The sequence below is a fragment of the Suncus etruscus genome, chromosome 3 (assembly GCF_024139225.1).
Source record: "Suncus etruscus isolate mSunEtr1 chromosome 3, mSunEtr1.pri.cur, whole genome shotgun sequence".
In the NCBI taxonomy this organism is placed as follows: Eukaryota; Metazoa; Chordata; class Mammalia; order Eulipotyphla; family Soricidae; genus Suncus; species Suncus etruscus.
In genome coordinates this window covers 141,237,584-141,265,344 of record NC_064850.1, presented here as the reverse complement: position 1 = coordinate 141,265,344, position 27,761 = coordinate 141,237,584, and the positions used below count along the sequence as shown (strand labels likewise).

The following is a 27,761-nucleotide window of genomic DNA, read 5'->3' as shown; positions in this document are numbered from 1 at the left end:
CACAGTTGGTTTAGAAGTATTTCCCAACATCAAACAATAATGGCTAAATGCCTACTGGATGGATCCAACTACATATATCCAATTGATGGCTCATCTAAATCCTTTTAGTGATTCACTATTGTTAGGTCAAGTAGCCCAGGGGTCTGATGTAAGGCCATGCAGGCCCAGGTGTCAGGGTGGGGTCAGAGGTTAGTTGGTGACATGGTCAGTGGGAGGCTGCAGTGGCTTTGAATATGGACACCAAATCCCAGAGGTTCCAAGGCCACTCTATAAAATCAGTGCTGGTGTGTCTGCTGCTGCTCATGGCATTGCCACAGCTTCTATGTATATCAAGCTGCTCCACCAAGTCAGCAGGCCTGGGAGGTAGTCCCACCACCTCAGAACACAGCACTCAAATGCCCTGGGGGTCCTCAGGGTCAGGTGAGCAGTGTCTGTTTGGGACCAGCATGCAATGTGACTGGGACAACTGCTTTCTTTTTCTCATGTCTCTCACCAGTCTATGGACCATAAACTGCATGCACAGCTGGGGCCACAGAACCCAACCCATCCCACAGTTCTATAGGAGCAACTGCCCCTTGGACTAGACAGTTGTAGGGAGGGAGGAGAGAACCAATGCCAGTGGATCAGGCCTTAATGTGTCGGATAATAGGCCCCTTCCTAAGCCCCCACACAGGCCGTGCTCCAGGCAGGGACACTGGCAGGTCTCACAATGTTCCTGAGGCAGCCAGCAGCAGAGAAACCCCAGTATTGAGTCAGAGAAGGGGAGGTCACCCAGGCCAATCCATCCACAGTCCCTCCCTGAGACAGTGGGAGGTGTAGGCACATCCAAGTTGGTGTCTGATCCTGAGTACTCTGAGACCAGCTGAATGTTTGAGGTCAAGGAGACAGGCCAAACACAGGCTGTGTTTCCTGATATGTGGCTATGGCATATTGTGGCCCCCAGTTCCCTCTTTAGAGGGTCCAGATTACTGCTATCTAGGCAAGGCAGTGACATCATAGACAAACTACTTTGTCCCTCCCTCGACACAGTCATCCTGGCACTGATCTCATGAGAATTGGAAGAGGGACTGCCAGAAGGGTAGATCCTGTTCACAGGTGATATTGGGCTTGTCTCCACAGTGTGCGGGAAGCCCCGAGTGATGGGGAAGATCTTGGGGGGCCAGGATGCCATGGAAGGCCAGTGGCCATGGCAGGCCAGCCTGCAGTACCGGGGAGTTCATCTCTGTGGAGCAGTGCTCATTGATTCTGACTGGGTGGTCTCCACTGCCCACTGCTTTAACAAGTGAGTCCTTTCTCAGGGTAATCAGCAGAGAGCCTGGCATACAGCAGGTATAAAAAATATTAAGGTCCCAGCTCCTCAAGATTTGTGCTCAGCCCATATATGTCTTAGTTCAAGTCTTCTGTTTGACCTATGTCTCCTCCACGTGGATTGCTTGCCCCCTCACCTTCCCAGACCTACCTCAATCTGCACGCCATTACTGTACCTTTTCCCCAACAGAGTTAAGCCTTGAGATTTCAGTGTCCATCCTGGGTCCCAAGGGGCAGTGTCATCTGTTTCTTTCACAACTCACAGCTGCCTTTCTGCAGTATCCTTGCATTGCTGACTATCAGAGGCTGAAATTGGGGACACATGCAGGGGTGGCAACTGGTGATTCCTCCTATCAGTTCTGCAAATGTATAGACTCACCACATGCCCAGTGTTCAGGCTGTGTGGACAGTTGTTTGCAGCTCCTGACCTTGGAGATTAATATGGTTTCCCGGACACTACTTCCTGTCAGTTTAGGGTCTGAGTCCCAGTAGGTCAGGCAAGGAGAGTAATCAGAGAATGGATCTTTGATGCCTACTAGCTATGAGCCCAGAGGACCATAAACACCTGCTCTTTGATATGTTCCTCTTGCGTCCCATAGATTGGGGATGGTCTGAGCCACCTAATATGTCTCAGCATAGTTAGGGGTGAAGGTCCTAACTGGGTGAGCAGAGCTGACCCCAAATAAATGAAGTCATATGGGCTGTGTTCCATTGTATGAATCAGGTGGTGGAGGGAAAGAGCTTAGTGATGTGCAGTTTGGGGAGATTTCCAGGTGAATGAATGGGAAGGTGAGATCTTTCATCCTTCCTATTCAGGACACAGAACAGTCTGCCATGGTCTCACCTGAACCATGTTTTTGTGACTCCTTAGAACAGTTGAGTCTCAAGAAGAAACTGAGAGAAAGTGTGCAAGAGAAGTTTGGTCCACAAAAAGGGTCATAGGGAATGTTGAGAAGTGCCAAGTTAGAGCTGATATGGAGCCTGGGCTCTGCAGGTGCACAGAGGCCCAGGATTGTGCAAGTCACTGAGAGCCTCCAGCCAACATGAGCCTCTCCTCCCATTTTGGTGTATGCTGAGGTTATACTTAAATCTGCTGCCAGTTCCTAGAGAGAAGGGCTCCTGACACAAAGGGGAAATTCGGTGGTCAGGTGGGGAAAATTGGTGGTCAGGTGACTTAGGAGAGGCTCATACTGCTCTCATTCAGAAGATGACGACTGGCATTCTCTCTCCTCTAGGAAGTCTCGTGCTCCAGAGGATTACTGGGTATTTCTGGGCAATAGCCAGCTATACCAGGACACCCAGCACTCCAAGAAGGTGGCCGTGAGTCGCATTATCCTCCATCCAGACTTTGAGAAGCTTTACCATTTTACAAATGACATAGCCATGTTAAAATTGCAGCAGCCCGTGAACTTCACTGCCTACATTCTCCCTGTCTGCCTTCCAAATCCTAGCATGGACCTGCCCTTGGGCTCTCCTTGTTGGATAACTGGCTGGGGAAAACTCTCTGAAGACAGTGAGGATCTTTGGGGAGGGAGGCCTGGGTGTTTGTGGGGACGGGTAATGGAACTCCTGGTTCATTGGTCGGGATCTCTAAGTAGCACATGGGCCAGTGACCTGGTCCCACTGTGCTTTTATTTTCAGAACTCTTTATTCTTCATTCCATCTCTGAAAAGATAGGGAAAGCTTCCAAAGTAGCCAAGTTGAAAACATTGTCATTCTGGATCCCTTGGCTTTTCGATTGTAGCGGGTCAGGGAGACATCCTGTGGTGGACAGAGTTTACTCCTGGTGCACTCACTCAGAAATTACTCCTACAAGATTTCTCTGGTATTGGTGTCATGATACTTAAAAATGTGTTTTTCATAAACATATATCATCTCTCTCATCTTTGTCTTCTCCTAACATGGGTCTTCTTCCTACCTCTTGGATTTGGTAGATGAAAAGATGGAACACAGAGCTAACCTTTGGCTAGAAAGAAAACAAGTGTGGACAGAGAGTATATAGAAGAGTTTCTTCAGAAAGGCTTTAGGGAAATGTTGATGGCAAAATAAAGAGGAAAAGGGGGGTGTATTTGCCTTTATTCTTTTTATTCTTCCTTCCTTCCTTCCTTTCTTCCTTCCTTCTCATTCTTTCTTTTTATTTTCTTTCTTTCTTCTTTCTTTCTTCCTTCTCATTCTTTCTTCCTTTCTTTCCTTCCTTTCTTTCCTCCTTCCCTCCTTCCCTTCTTCCTTCCTTCCCTCCTTCCCTCCCTCCGTCCCTTCCTTCCTTTCTTCCTTCCTTCCTTCTTCCCTCCTTCCCTTCCTCCCTCCCTTCCTCCCTCCCTTCCTCCCTCCCTCCCTCCCTTCCTTTCTTCCTTCCTTCCTTCCTTCCTTCCTTCCTTCCTTCCTTCCTTCCTTCCTTCCTTCCTTCCTTCCTTCCTTCCTTCCTTCCTTCCTTCCTTCTTTCCCTCCTTCCTCCCTCACTCCCTCACTCCCTCCCTCCCTTCCTCCCTCCCTTCCTTTTTTTTCTGCAGTGTTTCCATACAGAGTTGCTCCAGGCATTTTGTCAGGAACTGTCTTCAGGAAGTGAGGTGTGCCAGTATCCTCGGCTCTTGTCTACTTAGTGACTGAGTGGCAGGAACTCTTCTTTATTAGAACCAGCATCCCCACTATACATGCATACATACACACACGAGCACACCCACACTGCACTCATTCTTACATATACACACTGGTTTTCCCTTCAGCCCCAGGAGTATGCAATGGCCTTATTATTTCTCAGATGGAATTTCAGATAATTAACTTCTTCTGTTGATATGTTTGGCTGTCACCATGTGGCCTCACCCCCAATTATCCCAAGCCATCCCACCACCACAATCATCTTTCTGCTCATTACTCCCTCTGGTCTTCTCTTAACTCCCTGTTTTCACTGGGTCTCTGACTTAGTGATGTTGTTTTTTAATAGTTGTTCGCCTTAGTAAATAATTGTCTATGTAGGGGTGAAATTATCTTTGGATAAATAATTAGTACTTCTGGATCATACAGAATTTGAATTTTATTATTGTCATTTTTCTATATCATTTTCCATAGCAGCTGAGCCAATTGCCATTCCTGGTGAGATACTTTCAGAAATCCTTTTTCTCTATTTTGTTGCCAACACTTATTATATTAATAAGTAATTATCTCAACTATGAGCCTTCTCCCTAATAATATGTAGTGTGAAATTTTTAAAACTGCTTGGGCCATCTTTGTGGATAAGTTTTGTCTTTTGCTTATATTAATAACTTACATTGTTTCTTGTTGTGTAGTTATGGGAGTTTTCATAGTCTGGATATCAATCCTTTTTTAGGTGTGTGATGGCTTTTGACAGTACTTTATTGCTTTTTAAAATGCTTTGTGGTCTTTTATTTTGCATTTTAAAATCATATTGGTTTTTTATTTCTTTTATATTTTATAAATATTATATATAATATAAAATATATTATATATTATATTTTATTTCTATTATATTTCTTTATTCTTGATCTTGTGTCTCTGATCAACCTGGAATTGGGTATGAATCGATTGCTGATGGTGAAATTCTAGAATATATCCCCTACATTTCTCCTGTGTATTTTATTTTTACAGTCACCATCATTTCTCTCTGTGTGAGTGTCTGTTTTAGAGTCACACCAAGAGGTGTCCACGGGGTATGTTAGATGCATATTTGGAGGTGGGTTCAGTCATGCAGTGTTAGGGGGACCATGTAGAGCTGAGTAGCGACCCTCTGCTCCAGTATGCAAATTATGTGCTCAGATCTATGATCACATCTCTTGCTCTAGACATCATTTCTTGGCGATACTTCTAGACGGTTCTCCCAGCATCCTCCTTATGTGTCTACTTTAGTGTCCACACAACTTCCTGAGTGTTTTCTTTAAGGCTGATTCCATCATATCTCTTTTTTTTTTTTTTTTTTTTTGGTTTTTGGGCCATACCCAGCGTTGCTCAGGGGTTACTCCTGGCTGTCTGCTCAGAAATAGCTCCTGGCAGGCTCGGGGGACCATATGGGACACCGGGATTCAAACCAACCACCTTTGGTCCTGGATTGGCTGCTTGCAAGGCAAACACCGCTGTGCTATCTCTCCGGGCCCTCCATCATATCTCTTATCTGCACCCTTTCACCTGTCCTTAGAAGTTCACTTTCCCCCATCTTATTCTCAAGCTATCTGTGATATTGGCTCTCATTTCTTGACCTGAAATTCTGCTACATCCCTTACACATGCCATCTAGCTTTTCGCTTTCTTCCTTTTGTTGGACATGCTGTTGCTGCAGATCTGACTATGGTTCTTGTACATGGTGAGAAAGAGTACCATGTCACCCAACAGATACTTCAGTATACTGCCTTTTTTTTCTCCTAGAACCCATACCCACACAGAGTAAAAGTGGCCATGTGAGTGAGAGCAGCTGACTCCATCGTGGAATTAACTCTCCTATACACAGAGACCTTCAAATTACTCTCTTACTGCCACTTACCTATAGATGTGGTCCAAGTGATTGTGTACTAAACTAACTGAAAAAATGTGAGACAGAAGAATATGGTAGGATTTCTTTTTTCTTTTTTTTTAATATGGAATGCTTCACGAATTTGCGTGTCATCCTTGCGCAGGAGCCATGCTAATCTTCTATGTATCGTTCCAATTTTAGTATATGTGCTGCCAAAGCAAGCACTGGTAGGATTTCTTGATATGTTGATGGACTATGTTGATTGGGACCAAGGAGAGATCATTCACTTTGTTCTATAAATCTGATTGTCTTTTTACAAAAGATGGATAGAACAAACCAAAGTGCTAAAGACAGAAAAGCTTTAAAACATGGTTCCCCCACTTTTTTCCTTAAGTATATTTCTAGCTGCTTTGTAATACCAGAGCCTCATCAACCAGCATCTTTATCCTGCCTCTTTTCTTACCAGAATTGCTTGCTGGTGACCTTTCCCTGACTCGTTTCTTCTTGATTTTTTTTGTCTTTTTTTTTTTTTTTTTGAGGACCTTGACTCTATGAGCTAAAATCCTCTTTTCCTATAATTGTAACTCCCAAAGTGCTTACTAGGTCTAGCTCTAAAATAATCTTATTCATTTCATTAAGCCTGACTTTCATAACAAGAAATGTTCTCTTATATTTCTGTTGTCAAATAGACACTAAAGATAATACAGATGAGTAGTTGGCTGAAAGATGGAAGCTGATGAGAAAGATGACAGAAAAGGTTTTTGGTCAGTTATTAGATGGTGGCACATCAATGTAAATGGTGGATTTCTTGGTGGATGGTAGGGTATTCAACAAGGTCATCACTATCAGGTTATAGTACTTAGAGATGTTGACGAAACATTTAACCTAAGTCGAAGTCAATGATGTCCTTAAGGCATCTCTGGATTACATCTCACCATTTTGTAATGATGCATATCATTCTTAGATGCCCTCCAAATGTCCTAGGCCAGTCCACCTTTATGGTTTCCTTATAATGTCAGGAATGCCTGGGCTTGGCTGAAGTAATGATGAAAAGGTAAATTCCGATGAGCTGGAAAGTCCTGGTAGCAGGAAGTTTCTCCCAGAAAATTATTATGGCAACTTTTCAGAGTGAAGGTCTACATGTAACCAGAGAATACTGAGTTCACATCCCTAATGAATAATAACTCCTCTTAAAATCTAATTATAACCTGGGGCCAGGCGGTGGCGCTAAAGGTAAGGTGCCTGCCTTGCCTGCGCTAGCCTTGGACGGACCACGGTTCGATCCCCCGGTGTCCCATATGGTCCCCCAAGCCAGGAGCAACTTCTGAGCACATAGCCAGGAGTAACCCCTGAGCGTTACCGGGTGTGGCCCAAAAACCAAAAAAAAAAAAAAGTGTTTAAAATCTAATTATATCCTATTTTAATGTGCCCATGCAAAAAGAACTGTGCCACAGAATACTATCAGGGCCTAAGAATGAGTGTGATGGGAGAATGGATGGATAGATAGATCCAAGGTGGGTAGATAGCCAAAACTGTGGAGGGAGTATGACTGAATATGTATGCTGAGACAGGGCCAACAGACAGATTATTTCTTAATATGGAAGCAGAAAGAAAAGTGACTAATGGAGGAAAAGGAGAGGACGGTTGGTGAATGGTTCTAACTCATGACTTGCATGTGTTGGTGAAAGATGCTCCTTTCTTGTGTGGAATAAGAGGTTGGTATTTCGTTATGGGAGAGTTGGATGAAGTAGCATGAGTTTGGAAGAGTTTGAGAAATAAAAGAAGGCTTTGTTGATACTAGGCCAAGTGAGGCAGTGGTATATGTTCAGCTGTGCTGGAAACCCTGTTCTTCTGGCAGTGGTGAAAGGATGGTCTGTGAGGTGTGGCCTAGTCGGGATGGCCTGGCCCATCTTCAGCAAGTCTGTGAACTCTCCGTTTTTTCCACCAGGGCAACTGCCACCACCCTATACTCTCCAGGAGGGTAAAGTGCAAATAATTGAGAACAAGTTATGTAATAACATATATGAAGATTTTTTAGAACAAAACCAAGACTACAGTGTGGAACAAGAGATGCTGTGTGTCAGGAACATCTCCAAAGAAAAGGGCATCTGCAATGTAAGTGATGCCAAATCTGTTTTCCTTGGCTTGTTCTCTGGCCCTCAGTGTGCCTGGAATGGAGACATGGAGACCCTTACTATGGTCTCTCCATTATTTTTGTGAAAACTCCCAAATCTCCTTTTTGACACCTCTCCCCACAGCACCATTCTAAAGCTAGGATCCAGAGGAGCTCATGGCATATAATAAAATATAATTTATTAGGAGATACACCTTACCCCATTTATTAAAGTACTATGCAGACAAGACAAGATTCTTTGTTTTAAATAATATTTTATTTAAACACTTTGATTACAAATATGATTGTGGTTGGGTTTCAGTCATGTAAGAGGACACCCCCCATCAGTAGTGCAACAGTCCCATCACCAATGTCCCAAATCTCCCTCCTCCCCAACCTGCCCCCACCTGTACTCTAGACAGGCTTTCTATTTCCCTCATATGTTCTCATTGTTAGGATAGTTCACAATGTAGTTATTATTCTAAGTAAACTCATCACTCTTTGTGGTGAGGTTCATGAAGTCAGCTGTAACTTCCAGCCCTCCTCTCCTTAAGACAAGACTCTTAAGTAGAGCCACCACATACTGGAAACATTTAACAATGTGCTGATGCCCCATGACATCTCCTACTGCTATAACACCCAAGGGGAACTTTTTCATTAAAAATTGAGATTGAGGGCCCGGAAAGATAGCACAGTGGCGTTTGCCTTGCAAGTAGCCGATCCAGGACCAAAGGTGGTTGGTTCGAATCCCGGTGTCCCATATGGTCCCCTGTGCCTGCCAGGAGCTATTTCTGATCAGACAGCCAGGATTAACTCCTGAGCATCGGCCGGGTGTGGCCCAAAAACCAAAAAAACCAAAAAAAAAAAAATTGAGATTGAATTCTGGAATTTTGATAAGTGGAGTTTAATTCAAAGTGGTAGTTTTTTATGTGTCAACTTTTTATGTGTGATATGCATTAATGCTGTTATATGTATCATATTTTGCTCATTCTCATTGGTCAAGAACATAGTCCTGTAAATAATGTCCTTTGGTCTTATCTATCCTTGATATAGTGTATTAAGTTGATTGACTTGCATATGTTAAACCATTTTTTATATTTTGCACTATGCAATTTTCTTTATTAGAGTATGATAAATATATGAATCAACATTACAAAATCTGAGAATCACAAAGTAATTAAAATTAATAAGATCAGTGAAAACAAATTAAGCTCTATAGAATGACTACCAATACAAAACAGAAATATTACACAAGCAACATTGACACCACTTACCTGAGAAACTAATGGACCAAAATATCAAATCCTTAGAATATTTCTTTGATTTCTTTCTGGATACTTGGGAAATATTATATGAATAAGAATTAGACATTGGATCCTATTTGCTAGAATTTTGCTCATAGGGGCCGGAGAGATAGCATGGAGGTAAGGCATTTGCCTTTCATGCAGAAGGTCATCGGTTCGAATCCCGGCGTCCCATATGGTCCCCCGTGCCTGCCAGGAGCAATTTCTGAGCATGGAGCCAGGAGTAACCCCTGAGCACTGCTGGGTGTGACCTAAAAACCACAAAAAAAGAAAAAAAAAAGAATTTTGCTCATCAAGGATCTTGACTTTTAGTTCTTTTTTTTATGTTATCTTTGTCAGCTTTTAGTAACAGGGTGATGTCAGCCACGTAGAAATTATTTGGGAGTGTTTGTGTTTCTTCAATTTCTTGGAAGAGCCTGTAAAGAACTGGAAATGGATCCTCTTGAAAGGTTTGAAAGAGATGGGCCTTTTGTTTTTGGGAAGCCTTGTGATTGCTATTGCTATTTTAATTTTCTCAATAGTGACAGGTCTGTTCAATATTCCAGATCATCTTAAACTTGGACAATTATATGAGTATAAAAATGTATTCATTTCTTCCAGGTTCTCTTGTTTTGTTGGCATAAAGTTTCTGGAAGCAATCTCTACCTTTTGAAATTCTGCAGTATCCGTTGTAACCTTTCCCATTTCATTTCTAATTCTGCTTATTGTTTCTCTTTCTCTTTATTTGTGAGTCTTTCTAGAAGTTTGTTAATTTTGGTCATTTAGTCAAAGAAGCAGCTCTTGATTTTATTCATCTTTTGGACTGTTTTTAGGGTTTCCAGTTAATTAATCTCTGCTCTGAGCTTTATTTTTTTCCTTCCATCTGCCTATATTTTTGTTTTATTTTGTTGATAATTTTCCAATTTTTAAACTGTGCCATTATTTATGTAGGCTTTCTTCCTTCTTTATAAATGCTTGCAAAGCTATATATTTTTCCTCTTAATACTGCTTTATCTGTATCTCATAAATTTTGATAATTTGTGTCTTTATTATAATTTCTTTCCAGTAATCTTTTGATTTCCTCTTTGATTTTATCTATAACCTACTTGCTGTTCATTAGTGAGCTGTTTAATTTCCAGGTGTTAATATTTTTTCCTCTGTGTCTGTAATTCACTTCTAATATTAGTGCATGATGATCTAAGAAGGTAGTTATACAATTGAAATGGAGTCTGAATTTGGATTGGCTACATGCAAGGCAAACACCCTACTGCTGTGCTGTCACTCCAGCACCCACATGGCCATCTTGATCCAATCTCTCTGGTGTTGGTGGATGGAGTCACCACAGGCTCAGAGTTTCAATTTGCACTGGAAAGCTTGAATGTGATGAAGATGTAAGCTGCAGTTACATGGTTGAGCTTTCTGCAAGATCCTTGAGGTTCAATCCTGTAATCAAAGTCAGGAGAGGCGGAGACCTGTGGTCTCCAACCAGTGAGTTGATTGTTCAGTCGGCTTTTGCATCTAGGACACATAACCAACAGAGCTTCATTCACAGCCCAGTCTGGAGGAAGGTGAGTGGAGAGGGTGCCTATATTATTTTTAAAGTAAATTGCACTTTCCTCCATCTTGATGTGTTGTCTATTTCTTCTTTTGAATTCCTTGGATCAGGAAAGGCTTCTTCACTACTCATGGGCTATCTACCCTTCTCTTACATTTCACATTCTTTCTGTGATATGATTTAACTTGTCGGTCTGGGAGGGGCTTATCTGTGCACAAAAAAAGTGTTTGGTAGATATCTATTTACGCTGTATGACCTAGAGCTCATGTATTAAGCCTAGTAGTAGCATGCTCAGTGAACATTTGTTTGCAGTATACACAGAAGATCATCCAGCTCTGGTTCCTGCTAGATGAAACCTTCATTTTAGCTAGTTAACTGAAGAGGGTTATTCCTAGTCTGAGAGTATTTCATACACTCTGAGAGTATTTCAGGATGGATTGTGGTCACTTTCTACCCCCCCACTGTAGGATTTCTCTTCATAGAAGAGCTTGTACTGATTAACAAAGCAGCTTTGAGAAAATCAGAGAAATATGGAAATGAGAGGAATAAAACCCATGTGGGATATGTTGCTGTTGATCAGTGTTCTGCCAAAACTAGATTCTGTAGTGGCTTCAGATAACCAGAGCCTCTCACAGGCTCAGTCTCTTAGTCTCTGTTGATGTACTGTCACATCTGATCATGAGTAGTACAAAGTCCTGGACCACCAATTCCCCCTGTCTCAGTAGATGAAGATAGGTACATGTGCTGATAGATTGATATCTGTCTTCATCCCAGGGGTCAACCTGGAGCTTCTTGGAACATGATAGCAGTTACTGCCCATAAGACTAGAGCTATATCAGGACACTGGGATCTGAATTATTATAGAAGACCACTAAGATAATCTAGACAATTGAGACTTAAAAACACCATCTCACCTGCTAGAGTTTTAGACCCACCTCGGTTGCCCACACTAACTTCCCTCTCTTTTTTAGGGTGATTCTGGGGGTCCCCTGGTCTGTGACTTCTCCAAGACTTGGTTTCTATTGGGTCTTGCCAGCTGGGGCATGGACTGCCAGCATCCCATCTATCCCAGCATCTTCACCAATGTTACCCATTTCTCTAAGTGGATCTTTCAGATCAAGAGGAGCACCTCTCTTCTCAATCCCTTTTCTGCTGCTCCTCCTGAGGTTCCATCTCTGGATAAACCTCAACGAGTTGCCAGGTCATCAGTGACTATCCAGAAACCTCTACAGCTCTGGCTCCTACTGCTACTAGTGCTTAAAGCTCTGCAGTGACCTGAGACTAGTCTGTCCCTGCTTTCTGTACATTCTTTGGTGTCATGACTGGAGTCTTTCACTGGAGCCACGCCACCATCATCAGCCACACCACCTCTCAAAGCTGCCATCTCAGTGACTAACCTGTCCATCTATTGTCATGAAAAATCAGCCTTAAAAAGCAAACTGACACCAAATAAATGCTCATTTTGCTCCCTCAATGCTTGTCCCCTCATTTGTGCTGGAAGCTTGAATCTCTAGTTAAGAAAAGGGTCCAGGGGTATGACACCTGGAAATGTCTATGTCTACAACGATAATGTTGCTTCTGTTTCAAAGGTGATGTCTTCATATCTCTGGAATTATCCTGTCATCCATTATTAAACAATACTATAGCATAGTAAGACATGATATAGAGACAAAGTTCTAGAGACTGGAGTCTGAGATGCAGAGGTGGCAGGGAAGAGAAGAGACAGATAAGAGCCCCAGAGGATCCATTTACATTGGTGGTATTAAGGAATGAAAACACTAGGTATCCAAATCACAGAGTTAACAATTATGAAATCATGAGACTCAATTTTTTTTCTTTTTTTTTGGGGGGGGGGTTTGGGCCACACCTGGCGGTGCTCAGGGGTTACTCCTGGCTGTCTGCTCAGAAATTGCTCCTGGCAGGCACGGGGGACCATATGGGATACCGAGATTCGAACCAACCACCTTTGGTCCTGGATCGGCTGCTTGCAATGCAAACGCCGCTGTGCTATCTCTCCGGGCCCATGAGACTCAAATTTTAACAAAGTGAAAAAGGTGCCTGTGAAGATGGCAGGCTGGGAGTAGAAAATTAGAAGAGGGACCTAGGAACACTAATGCAGAGAAAATGACCCTGGTGGTAGAATTGATGCAGGATTATTGTATGTTGAAAATTAAAATATGAATAATATAGTAAATGATGATTCATTAATGTAATAAAAATTTTTAAAAGAAACCATTGTTTAACTTCCTAATAATACATAGGCACCTGAGTTTCCTTTTTCTTGTCAGTGAAAATTAATTACTGGATCTCAAAAAAATTGTTTTATAATACCACAACATTATTTAAAACAAATAATAAAATCAGTACATTGCACTAACCGCCTTTATATTTTACATCTTTATTTGGATTTTGTCTTAGAGTCACATCTGGCCCTGCTCAGAACTTATTCCTGTCTCTGCTTAGGGATCACTTCTGATGGTGCTTAGATTGAGCTCCCTGGCATTGCTGAGTCCAAGTCAAGCACCGTCCCTTCTGTACTAAAATATTTGCCAACATTGGCTCCTTTCTAAAGGGGGAATTCCAAATACAAATAGTTGTAAATATTGAAATTCTATGAAGATGTTCAATTCCAAAGTATTTTACACTTCACAAGACTGAATCAATTGTATAAAAATTTCGCAATGACCTTTTATTTTATATAGTCGAAGCAGGTGCAGCAAGAAAGAAGACATGCTTGAAATCTAACTATGGAATCTAAACTTGTGAATCACAATGGTCTCAATAAAAGGTTGTTTTTTTTTGTTTTTTTTTTGTTTTTTAAGAATCCTTGTTCTTATGAATAAATACTGAACACAAAGGGAAGTTCAGGCTCTCATCCTGGATTCTGTCACACTGGCTTAGTGCTTTGTTCTCTTGTCTCTGACTCATTTCAATCCTGTGAAGACCCAGCTTCATCCCTAAGTTCCTAGTGCTTGTGTACCACTGGACTGTGCACTTGCTCTTCCACAGAGCAAGCACCCATTGGATCACTTTCTGTTGTGTGGGGGTCCTCTGCTACTCATGTTTGACACCAAGTACAGACTTCTTGTGCACCAGGTAGACCCTGCAGAGCATGGCTGCTTCTACTCTGAAGAGGATCCTGCACAGTGCCTGACAAATGTGCGTGCTTACTGCTATCTGTCACAAGGGGATGTCTTGAGCTTGCAAAGTGTTTCCAAGGCAGGAAAATGTTTCTAGTGTAGCCAGCAGCAGTGTATGTATGAGTGATCGAACTGGGAACTGAGCACAAAGGTGCCCATAGCATTGCTCGCTTCAGTCTTTCGGTCCACCTCAGTTGTCACTGGGTCCTTGAGTTTCATGAGCTTCAACATGAAGACAGGAGGGACTGAAAAAAATCAGATAATGCCTGAGTCAGACTGTCAATGGAAGATTTCCAGAGTTCTGTGGCTGCTGGTCATTTTAGGTTGAACATGGGTGACACTGAGGACACTCTCAACCCCTCACAATCCCCTCATACACTTTCATCCCCACAGGCTTACCTCCTCCTGTATTCATCCCAGTTCACTGGGCCAGAGGCCACTGCTGCTTACCAGCCTTCACAATGGAGACTCTTGGAACCAGGATTCAGAGAGTCAACAGCTCACTCATATGCTCAGGATCTAATTGGAGCCTGTAGTTGTTTGAATTTAAAACAGAATGTTTGGTCAAGGGAATTCTTCAGTGGGGTGGGGAGGGGCATGAGGGCTTGGGTGGGAGAACATTCCATGGGGTTGGTTGAGGGGGAAGGGAGTGACAGGCAGAGGGCCAGAGCCAGAACTTTTATTCAAACTTTTCAATGGCACAGTTGGCATGGCCACTTTCAGCCACCTAGACAGTTTTCAAATACACAGCACATAGGTTGGACTTGCTCTTCTCTTTACTGCCTCTTCCATCAGTCAAGTTTTGTGGCCCTCAAACCAGTCTACTTCTTCTCTCCTGCTAACCTACTTCAATAGAGCTGTTGGAGAGAGCCTTGAGAATTGCCCAGGGAAGGAAAACCTGAGTTGGGCACTGACAGGTTAGTAGCTCTCAGTAATCTCAATTATGTAATCATAATCCAAGGCTTTGTCATATTTCAGTACTGTTCATTACTTTATTTTATTTCTATATCTGGATGTTGAGATCACACAGTCTTTGTCTTTCCTCTGAATTACTTGGTTTGTCATGATGCTCTCTGTTCCATCCTAGTTACACTAAATTGCAAGATTTCTTCTTTCCATATGGCTGGGTATTTTCCAGGTGTATACTGTATGTACAAAAATTTATGATCTGTTCATGTTTTGTTAGACATTTGGTCGTTTTCTTTCCTATTGTACTTTGCAATGCAATGAAGATACATGAGCCTATACAGTTTTGATTCAATAGGTGTGAGAGGGGTTAATATACCATGTGTAGGAATACCAGGTCCTATGCAACCTGGCTTTTTGCAATTCTTGCTTTTTGAGAAATCTCCAAAGCTTTTCACATAGGCTTAAACAAATGATTCCTATGGAGTGTGAATGAGGGTTCCTTTATAACCACACTCCACCGAAACTGGTTGTTACAAGCCTTTTATGAAAAGAGAGTAAGTTATTCTCTCCTGTATGATATTTTTCATTGTTTTCCTGGTATCAGTTTATCTTCTGATAACAAGCGAATGAACCCTTTTCACAAGGCTACATGACTACATAAGGCGCATGTCCTTCTCAGGGATATGTATGTTCATCTTTATTTTTCATAAAGTTATTGGATTTTTTAGCTTTATGAGTGCATTGTGTATTGTAATTTGTATATTCAATCCTTTTTGAAAAGTATGGCTTGCAAATTCAAATACAGATATTTTGAATTACATACATAAAAATTATAAATATTGATATCATGTTATTTCCTTAACCTGTAACAGTATGTTTAAAAGATGACCTTCTTAGTCTCATTTAGCCTTTTATAATTACTTCACATGATTTAATAATAGTTATTACATCTGATGTGTGGCTCATTTGTTTTAAATTTTTTTCAACCATTAGCCCTATGTGTAACTTAAGACTTATGTATCTGTTTCTTCCCCAGAGAAGAAAAATGATCAACCTGATTTTTAAAATAACTTTAGAGCTCATTTTCTCTGTTCCTAAGATCCCAACAAACCCCTGGAAGTCCCAGTGTAAACGTGAGACTCTATATTCCCTTGCCACACCAGTGCATAGAGGAAAATGTGTGTGTGTGTAAGTATAGAATTTTTTTTTGTTTTTTTACATTTTTGTTTTGTTTTGTTTTTTGTTTTTAGGTCACACCTGGCAGCGCTCAGAGATTATTCCTGGCTCTGTGCTCAGAAATTGCCCCTGGCAGGCACGGGGGTCCATATGGGATGCTGGGATTCATATGCAAGGCAAACATGCTATCTCCAAGCTATCTCTCTGACCCTATATAGAACGTTTTTTAATTGATTGTATTCTAGGTCAAATGTTTATATTAGTATTAAGAAGTACCACTCCACCTCTTACCACCCAACATATTTGAAACTTCATTCCTTTTACCTTTTTTTTTTTTTTTTTTTTTTTTGCTTTTTGGGCCACACCCTATAATGCTTAGGGGTTACTCCTGGCTATGTAACTCAGAAATCATTCCTAGCTCGGGGGACCATATAGGATGCTGGGTATTGACCAACCAAAGTTGGTCCTGGATCAGCCATGTGCAAGGCAAAAAAGCCTTACTGCTGTGCTATCACTCCAGCCCCTTCCATGGATATTTTCAATTTTTTTTTTATATTTTCACTTTTTTTTAAACTTTATTTATTGATTGATTGTTCCACATCCAGCACCCAGTAGTGCTCAGGGATTACTTCTGGCTGCACTCAGAAAGCCTCTGGCAGGCTGGGGACCATATGGGATTGAGAATTGAACCAGGTCCCTCCTGGGTAGGCCCCATGCAAGGCAAGTGCCCTACTATTGTACTATTACTCCAGCCCCTATTTTCACTTTTAAGATAAAGTAATTCTTAATTTTTTTATGGAAGTGACTGACGTTTTTTTTTTTGTTTCCTTCCTTCTTACAATGGTTCTCGTTAGATGTCTGCTTACACAGTCCTCCTGTGACTCATATTTGAGTGAAGTTACTCACAGACATTTCTGTTGCAGCAAGTCAAGGGGACCATTATCTTGCTTTCACCTTTAGTTGTTGGGTGCCCTAGAACACACACTGTCGGTGGAGCAAGGGATCTCCAAAAGTAGCATATCTGGGTGATGATAGGGAAATCTGGCTGATGCCTCACCAGCCTCAAGTTTGCAAGCCAACTTTTCTGCCTGATAACTATTTCTGAGCTCCTTGAAACTTTTTTAAATTGAAGCTTTAATAATAAAAAGTGTTTACTGGGCCTGGAGAGATAGCACAGCGGCATTTGCCTTGCAAGCAGCCGATCCAGGACCAAAGGTGGTTGGTTCGAATCCCGGTGTCCCATATGGTCCCCCATGCCTGCCAGGAGCTATTTCTGAGCAGACAGCCAGGAGTAACCCCTGAGCACCGCCGGGTGTGGCCCAAAAAAACAAACAAAAAAAAAAAAAAGTGTTTATCAAGACATTTGCCACAATATCCCTGCCCAAATGTATGAACATTTTCACCACCTAGGAGAAAAACCATACCTTTCATCGACCTTCTTACCTAACCAACAAGTCCTCTCCAGTCTCCACACTAAGTACTATTTCTCATCTTTCTGCAGTATAGTAACTTACATATTTTAGATTTTCATTTGAATAATATCTACAAATTATGACCTTTTTACATCTGATTTTTTCACACAGAATGTTTCCACTGTCAATTGATTTTAGGACATACTCAAAGCTCAATTCTTTCTGTTGCTCAGTAATATTCCAATTTATTAAACTCATTTATTAGTTTACAAGACAGTTTTTTTTTGTTTTGTTTTGTTTTTTGGACTACACTCGTTTTATGCTCAGGGGTTACTCCTGGCTAAGTGCTCAGAAATTGCCCTGGCTTGGGGGAACCATATGGGACGCCAGGGAATCGAACCGCGGTCCTTCCTTGACTAGTGCTTGCAAGGCAGACACCTTGCCTCTAGCGCCACCTCGCCAGCCCCTTACAAGACAGTTTTGATGTTTCTACTTCCTCACTATGTAAATAAATGTGATGGTTTGCCACAATGAAACCAGTCAAATTGACATCTTTGAATTCTGTCCAGCAGGGTCAATCGCAGAGAATAATACAGATAGAAATTGGGCCCGGAGAGATAGCACAGCGGCGTTTGCCTTGCAAGCAGCCGATCCAGGACCAAAGGTGGTTGGTTCGAATCCCGGTGTCCCATATGGTCCCCCGTGCCTGCCAGGAGCTATTTCTGAGCAGACAGCCAGGAATAATCCCTGAGCACTGCCGGGTGTGGCCCAAAAACAAAAACAAAACAAAACAAACAAAACAAAACAAAAAAGACAGATAGACATTGAGGCATTCCCAGGCAGCAAGCCTGTCACCCTTGAGTATGGAGATGGGCTGGCCTTCATTAAATACTGTTTCAGCTCTCCCATTCTGGCTCCATACACGAGTCACTGTTTCCATTAATAGGTACAGCAGGTACATGTAGAGTTACAAAGCGGGGTCGGAGCAATAGCACAGGGGTAAGACGTTTGCCTTGCACGCGGCCAACAAAGGACAAACCCCAGTTCAAATCCTGGCATCCCATATGGTCCCCCAAGCCTGCCAGGAGTGATTTCTGAGCACAGAGCCAGGAGTAACCCCTGAGCGCTGCCAGGTATGACTAAAGAAATACAAAATAAAAAAAAATAAAAAATAAAATAAAGAGTTACAAAGCATATTAAAAGGACTGGAGTTATAGTACAGCAAGTAAGCATTTGTTTGCATGAGACTGACCTGGGTTTAATCCCTGGCATCCCATATGAATCAGTCTGGAGTGATTCCTGAGCACAGAACCAGAAGTAACTGCTGAAAACTGCAGAATGTACCACTCCTCCTCCCTTCAACCTCCCCCTAGCCAAATTAAAAAGAAGAAAACTGTGGGATATTTACATAATTGTTACTATAGGGTGATAAACAATCAACAGCACATATATGTATAGCACTGAAGTCAGGGCCATCTATCCTTCTTGGGTCCACATTTGCAAACTAAGCTAAACATTAGAGTTATGGTGATCTATTCTATTCTGCCTGAGCACACATTTGTAGCCCTGATTGTCTAAGTGATGCTAAACTTGTTTTACCCAGGAACTACCTTGTTCTTAGGATTTTTTATATACTTTCCCAGGCTGGAGCAGTGATGCAAGAGATAAGGCATCTGTATTGGGGCCAAGTGTGATCTAGGCATTCCCCTTTACTACATTAATTTTCTACTACAATGATTTTATATGCCACAGATAAGTGAGATCATTCTGTATTTGTCTTTTTTTCTGGCTTACTTCACTCAACATAACATTTTCCAGTTACAACCAGGTTGCAACAAATTATGATTTCATCCTTTCTTGCAGTTGCCAACTATTTCATTATGTTCCACATCTTCATAATCTTCATAATCTAGTCATCTAACATTTAGTCATTTAACATCGGTCATTAGAACCTACATTGATTCTATTTCTTCACTATTGTATTCATTACAGCAATGAATAATAGTGTGTCCTAAAAAGAAAAATTTCTGAAAAAAGCTTTTTATCTAGATGTCTAAGTCCATGAGACCAACTTACATTTCTCTTAAAGAAGACTTTGGAGTTTTGCCTTGATTTAAATTAGTAATGCAAAAAAGGGAGTAGATATTATTCTTTCAAAAAGAAAGCATCTGGTTAACTTCTAACATTTTTTTTTTTTTTTTTGGTTTTTAGGCCACACCCGGCAGTGCTCAGGGGTTACTCCTGGCTGTCTGCTCAGAAATAGCTCCTGGCAGGCACGGGGGACCATATGGGACACCGGGATTCGAACCAACCACCTTTGGTCCTGGATTGGCTGCTTGCAAGGCAAACGCCGCTGTGCTATCTCTCCAGGACCAACTTCTAACATTTTAAGTTAACAAAGGAAGTTGATTTTTTTTTTTTTTTGGTTTTTGGGCCACACCCGCTTGACGCTCAGGGGTTACTCCTGGCTATGTGCTCAGAAATCGCCCCTGGCTTGGGGGGACCATATGGGACGCCGGGGGATCGAACCGCGGTCCTTCCTTGGCTAGCGCTTGCAAGGCAGACACCTTACCTCCAGCGCCACCTACCCGGCCCCAGGAAGTTGATTTTTAATAAACTTAAGTTAATCAATAAAAGAAAAACTGCATAACTTGAAAGCAGTTCTTTAATCTTACAAAATTAAATGAGAATTATCTGTGTTTGGAAAAATGGGATGCCAGAGACATGTTGAACCTCTTTTTCTCAAGTACTCCCATAGATATGATGCAGTTATCTTTATTCTCCTATAAACTCAGAAACATAGTGATGGGCTCAATGGTTGGTACTCAAATAGTTGGTACTCTGGATCTTTTCTTGTTTCCTTGCATTCTTTACAACAAAATATAAAAATTCTCTTGTTTAGTTTAGTTTCCTCAGGCACCCAGCCACAGTTTAGTATTTATATATTTTCCAGCAAACAGAAATGTACAATTTTCTTCTTTTGGTTCATAAATCCATAGAATAGAATATTATTGAGCAATAAAAAATGAGTTTTGTTTTTACATTTGGTGTGTAAGAGCAAGGATAAATCACATGATAATATGCACAGTGAAAGACCCCAAGCACAAAAGACTAGTCTATATTATTGCATCCATAAAACATTTGGGGAGGGCCCGGAGAGATAGCACAGCGGCGTTTGCCTTGCAAATGGCCGATCCAGGACCAAAGGTGGTTGGTTCGAATCCCGGTGTCCCATATGGTCCCCCGTGCCTGCCAGGAGCTATTTCTGAGCAGACAGCCAGGAGTAACCCCTGAGCAATGCAGCCAGGAGTAACCCCTGAGCAATGCCGGGTGTGACCCAAAAACCAAAAAAAAAAAAACCAAAAACATTTGGGGAAAGTATCCTAAGAGCAGAAAATAGATTGGTAGCTATAGAAACCTTGAGGTGGTATAAAAAATAATTGCAAAGGGCCATAAAGGAGTATCAAATTGCACATTTAAAATTGTGAACATAATTATTAAGTTATATCTAAACAAAGATAATGGTTTTTTTGAGGGGGTGTTTTTTTTTCTTTTTTTTTGGTTTTTGGGTCCCACCTGGCAGCGCTCAGAGGTTACTCCTGGCTCTGCACTCAGAAATCGCTCCTGGCAGCTGATGGGGCACCCTGGGTTTTCCCCACTCCCAGGCCGGTCCGGAGACTGGCCTAGGGTGGGGCTTAGGGGGTGGAGTTTGATCTGGTGGGTGGCAGATAGCTGCTCAGCTATACTCAGGCTGTCACTGGCAATTTCATACCAGTCTACCCCACGTGCCCCCGCGCGAACATATGCTCCTCCCAACCATCAGTACCCCAGATTTACCCTTCTTAACTTCAGTAACACACAGTTCTAATCTCTGACCTAAGACATACAGTAGATCTAACAAATCCTAGAACTATTTAGAAGGACACAACTTGAACACATATTGAACACATATATCTTTTGAATATTTTATGGGTATTTTCTTTAACTGATATAACTCTCTATATATTCTTCTACCATGATGTTTCTATCCACTTTTCATCTTGTCTTTTCTTTGTAAGCTGTTCAGTAAGGATTGTTGTTGGAACTGTCCCTCAGTTTGATGCCTATGATTGAACTATGTCATGGAAATTGCTGGTCTTGTTCCTATTGCCTCCAGATGCACCAATAATGCTTCATGGCATTGATCCTTGTTTGCATAGACACATTAAAATGGGAAAACACCATACATACAGATAAGTTCTTATCTAATAAATCTCAGTACAATGTACCTTACACCCTGAACATTGATATAATGACCTGGCACAGGCCTCAGAAGAATGGGCACCCTCCATTCACGCCGGAACCAGGCAAGCTATCTACAAAACATCCAAGGTCTTATATAGCAACAGCTGGAAGCAGTCCTCTACCAGGAAAGACACTACCAAGGGTCTGACATCGACCTCCTAAAAAGAGACTTCCATTTACACTGAGAAGACTTGACAACAACAATGACCTGCTCTACAGGACATGGTTCTCTCTATTGCCCCTTAAGTGTGAGGTGAAACGAGAGGATGCTCTGCACCATCCTGACTGCAATATGGGATATGCAGACTCCAGGATCTTTAATACAGAAGCATGATACCAACAACAGAGACTATGTGAGGAATGGAGGTGTATTGCCACTACAGACGATGACTTGAATTGGACAAACTAGTTTGCCTGGAGCCTAGAGTCAGTCCTGTGCCAGGAAACTTCAGGGGTAGGGTCTCCTTGTATTTAGACCATAATTTGTCTTTCCATGTCCCTTATGTTTTGGTGGGCCTATGCAAACAAATGCCACTTTAATACCGTTTTTTTACTATGTTCCCTTGACTCCAATCCTTAAGAAAAACAACCCACTAAAACTTTTGAGGTTAACTTAAACTAGTAAGCATGTGCATGGAACTAGAAAAATGTACTTTGCCCTCAATGTTTAAGGAGTTACATAAGTCTAATGTCTTTAGATTATATTGTGTGCTGCTAAGAAATAGTATGTACTACAACTGGGGATTTGAGGGACAAAGTAATTGTATTGTACATGGGTTCAGTTTTGTTTTTCTTAATGTTCTTTGGCTGAAAGTTCAAGGCTGGGATATCATTGATGGGACTACTGAGAATTCTGTTTATGGGTGATTGGGCTTCCACTGTAACTTTACCCTGTCCTCTTTCTTTGCATCTTTGTTGTCATAATTAAAAAAAAAATCGCTCCTGGCAGGTTCGGGGACCATATAGGATGCAGGTTTCAAACCACTGTCCTTCTGCATGCAAGACAAACACCTTACTTCCATGCTATCTCTCTGGCCCAAAGATAATGCTTTTTTAAAGAGCTGTTCTTAGGACTGGAGAGATAGAACAAGAGGGTAGGGCCTTGAATGCATTCATCCCAGGTTCTCATCCCAGCATCCAATATGGTGTGCTCCTGAGCACCACCAGAAATAATTCCTAAGTGCAGAGTCAGGAGTAACCCTTGAGCATTTCTGAGTGTGGTGAAAAGGAAGCAAAGCTACAAATGTATGTAATCTAGGTCCAACAACTGTAAAATAAGTCCCATGTGTTATGAAATCACAATTCCAACCTTTCTATTTAAAACAAGACAAAAATTTAGAAAGGCTACAATAAAAGTTTTATTCTACTGTTCCTCTTCAGAGGCAGGAACCCTAGATCAGAACTATAAAAGTGTTGTTACTTTGTTATAACAAGGTTGTCATTTTGCATAGGCACAATAAAAGTCTTTGTTATAACAAGGTTGTCATTTTGCATAGGCACAATAAAAGTCGTCTGTACAAGCATCAAAAGTTAGATTGTGCATATCTCATTCTCAGAACAATCAGCTTTTTCCATATCCTTGTCTTATACATATCACAATTTTTTCAGACTTCTCTGAAAAAAATTAGAACCTTTCTGCAGATACACTTAATTTGAAATTTCTTTGTGTGTGTGTGTGTGTGTGTGTGTGTGTGGTTTTTGGGTCACACCCGGCAGTGCTCAGGGGTTTTTCCTGGCGCCAGGCTCAGAAATTGTTCCTGGCAGGCACAGGGAACCATATAGGACGCCGGGATTCAAACCAATGACCTCCTGTATGAAAGGCAAACGCCTTACCTCCATGCTATCTCTCCGGCCCCAATTTGAAAATTCTTAAACATTCTTACAATGAACATGAGTCTAGAACATCCAAGTTCCTTTTCCATAAACTTCTCTGAACAAAATTGTAAAAACATTTTTGCAGATACAGTTTTAGAATAAGTTTTCTAAAACATTCTTATAATGAGCACTGTAATAAGAGTCCATAGTGTAAAATCACCCCACGCACCATATCTCCAACACCATGTGAAAGAGTTTGAATCAGAATTAAGCATGAAATAATACAAACCAGACTATGGGTGAAACACTATGTAAGTCTTCTACCTTGTATGGAGAGCAAGCTGTCTGCCAGACTGCCATTTTTATTGAGTACAGAGACCACTCCTAGATGGGGCAGTAAGGACAGATTGCTCAGGCGATCCTGAGCCAGTGCCACCTAGGCTGATCTCAGGATAACTGAGAACTATTAAAAATCTAACAACTGGGGCCAGAGTGGGGCACAACAGTAGGGCATTTGCCTTGCATGCGGCCAACCTGGGATTGACCCTGGTTCAATTCCTGACATCCCATATGGTTCCCTAAGCCTGCCGGGAGTGATTTCTGATTGCATAAATTTACTATCCAGAAAAAAAATCAGGGAAATGGTGACTTTTAATGAATTGAAGAGCTGTGAATTTATCCATGATCCCCATGGGTAAACAGCAGACAAGGCTACTTTCACCTGTAGTTGTCCCAAAGGATTGGCCCTTGATAATAATAGATTTTAAAGATTGCTGTTACCATATTCCTATACACCCAGATGACAGGAAACGTTTTGTCTTTTCTGTTTCTTCTTACAATAATCATGCTCCAGCTCGCCATTATCAATGGAAAGTGCTCCTTCGGGGGATGAGCAATTCTCCCACAATGACAGTTTTTTGTGAATAAGATATTGAGCCCTGCTCATGAAAAGTTTCTTCAGGCTCTAATAAGTCATTACACTGATGACATCTTGTTAGTCCTTCCTAGTCAGAGAGACTTGCAAGATTTGTATTAGTTTATTACTGATTTATAGGCTTCAGGGTTAAAAACAGCAACAGAAAAAACCCAGACATGCCACCATTGCATATTTGAATTTTATATTAAATCGAACTTTGGTATGCCCCCAAAAGATCTCCATAAACTAGAAAAAACTCAGAACTCCTTTCAGAAACTCTTTTCAGAAACTCCTGAGGGACTTGAATTGGGTCCGTCCATTCTTTGGTATCTCAAATTCTGAGATAACTAATCTTTTTCTAACTTGGAGGGAGACTCTGTCTTGAACCCTGCAGTTCAGAAAGAATTGGATTTTTTTTCTTGGACAGACTTCAATAATCCTATCTTTCCAGAAGATGCAAACCCTCCCTCAGATCTAATACAGACCACTCGAGAGACTGACAGCAATAGTAAAATTGCTGAAGCCTCCTGAACAGGTAACAGAGACAGTGCCTCACGCCTCACAGCTTGACTGAGACTGTTAATAGTGATTAGCCCCCGAAACTCAGTGCAGAACATGAAAGAGTGAAACCTGCTCTCACTGGACTTCAAAACCTAGGAAACTCATGATACATGAACTCAATACTGTGATGATTGTATAATAGTACAAACTTGACACAGTATTTTTATTGGCACTATTATAAGACATTAACAGGCTAAATTTTTTGGGACATAAAGGCAAATTAGCAGAATTTGGTAATATTATCAAAACTTGTGGGACTGACATCACAGGTATATCAATCCTAAAAACTTTCAAATGGGGCCGGAGAGTTAGCATGGAGGTAGTTTGCCTTGCATGCAGAAGTACAGTGGTTCGAATCCTGGCATCCCATATGGTCCCCAAGCCTGCCAGGAGCGATTTCTGAGCGTAGAGCCAGGTGTAAGCCCTGAGTGCTGCCAGCTGACTGAAAAAAAGAAAAACTTTCCTTAATGACCAGTTTTCTGGATATAATCAACAAGCTCCTCATGAAATATTAATATTTCTCACAGATGATCTACACCAGGATTTGATCAAAGTTACTAGACAATATCTTTAAGTAGAAGTACTAATTCCACCCTATGGACAGTAAAAATTCAAAACAATCCAGGCAGGAACACAAGCAGTCTCATAAGTCTATTATTTATCCTCTTTTCCAAGGCCAGTTCAAATCTATACTTCAATGCTTCACCTGAGCTTTATGAAATGTTTATTCATTTATAACATTAATTTGTAACATTTATTCACCTGTATTCACCTGCATTACAAGGTTGTCTTAATTTATTTTTGAAGAAGAGCTAAGAGAGAATAAAGTTTATTGCAATTTTTGCAACACAGGGATTTTTTGAAATAAAATAAAAACAAAAACATATATATATATGGAAATTACTACCAGTGCTGTTAATACATTTGAAATGCCTTTCTTTCAATGGGTAGTGAATGAAAAACTACAAACTTACGTGAACTTTTCTTTAGAAGACTTCAACTTATCACAGTTCACCACTGAGTTAAAAGACAAATCTGGGGCCCGGAGAGATAGCACAGCGGCGTTTGCCTTGCAAGCAGCCGATCCAGGACCAAAGGTGGTTGGTTCAAATCCCGGTGTCCCATATGGTCCCCCATGCCTGCCAGGAGCTATTTCTGAGTAGACAGCCAGGAGTAACCCCTGAGCACCGCTGGGTGTGGCCCAAAAACCAAAAAAAAAAAATAAAAAATAAAAAATAAAAGACAAATCTGAGAAGTACAATTTATCATCAGCTTCAAACCATTATGGTGAACTTAATATCGGACTCTGTACATCCTATTGTAAAAATGCTGCAAGACAACATTGGATTAAATCTGATGACCAGAAGGTTACAGAAGTCTCCGGTGCATCAATGAAGTCTTCAGCAGATTATATTCCTTTTATATTTCACAGTGATCTACAATGTCTGATTCAATTATTCTCAGCTAACTACTCCCTTTCTTTTTCAGTTTCTATTAATGTTATGTTTTTTCCACAGAAGCAGTTATAGAATGAGCTTGAAAACTCTGGACTCCCACTACAGTGAACCTTGTGGTGATTTTCTAACATATTTTATATTATTCATGAATACATTTAATTATGTGTACAACATAATTGTTTTATATTCACAGAGGTTTCTGCATTTAATAATATTGTTTCAGAGTCTGGCCTATAGTATATTATACTATTCAGTTTTAATTTATTGTAGTCTACTAATATATCTTATTTCTTTACCCTCAGTTTGTTTCCAGGATGGAATCTAGATGCACAATTTTGGTGAATCTATAGTTTTTTATTTGGACTCCTTTTTCAGTGCTCTTTGTCATGACTCAAAGTATTATAGATTTGCTTTTCACTATTGTTAGAAGTATACTCCATGCTCGTTTTGCTCATGAAATTCTCTTCCAGAGATATTCTTCTCGACTCTTGAAGAATTTTTTCTGATTTTGAATTAATTTTTCCACCTGGCTTGCCAGCTGGCTTTTTCATTTGTTACCTTTGAATCTTTTGTTTTGTTTTGTTTTTGTTTTGGGGTCACACCCATTGGCACTCAGGAGTTACTCCTGACTCTGAGATCAGAAATCGCTCAATAGCAGGCTTAGGGACCATATGAGGTACCAGGATTCAAACCAACACCTATCCTGAATTAGCTGCGTGCAAGGCAAACGCCCTACCACTAGCTATCTCTTCAGCCCCTGGATCCATTTTAATTGAAATATTGGTTAAATGTGTGTGTTGTGGCCACCTTTATGTTTGTTCATTGTTTGTACTGTCTTTTGTCCGTCTGTATTGTATATATACAATTCTTCATCACTTTTTCCTTAACTGATGGATGCTTTCTGCCAGAACTAATCCTTTCTTCCCTCAGCCCAACTTTCTTTATACAGAAACTCCTTCCTCTCCTCCAATCTTCTCCTCCATAGACTGCTACAAGCTTCTTGTTTTGGCTTTTTGTAGAGACCCATAGCTTTCAGAGTTCTGCTTACAAGTGACAGTATAAACTATTTGTTTGGACTCAAGACTCCACAGACGGCTGAAAGGGCTTTCCAAATTCTTTCGTCCAGATCTTTTAAAGTGGACTCAAAGAAGGTATATGCTCTTATTCCTTTGATGTGTATATGCTGTTACATCCTATTATGTAATTATAGTTCTACCCCCGGTTTTTTTTTGTTTTTTTTTTTTTTGTTTTGTTTTTTGGTTTTTGGGTCACACCCGGCAGTGCTCAGGGGTTACTCCTGGCTGTCTGCTCAGAAATAGCTCCTGGCAGGCACGGGGGACCATATGGGACACCGGGATTTGAACCAACCACCTT

The 27,761-nt window shown here is 41.1% G+C and overlaps 1 protein-coding gene and 1 non-coding gene across 2 annotated transcripts in view; both read right to left on the bottom strand.

The window, feature by feature from the left end:
* Window positions 1–27,761, bottom strand: part of OSBPL1A (oxysterol binding protein like 1A) — a 455,856-nt gene that overhangs the window by 236,377 nt on the left and 191,718 nt on the right. The window lies entirely within an intron of this gene.
* LOC126004604 (U6 spliceosomal RNA) lies at window positions 5,885–5,991 on the bottom strand. The gene has a single exon (XR_007493874.1). It is a non-coding gene; the product is annotated as a U6 spliceosomal RNA (small nuclear RNA).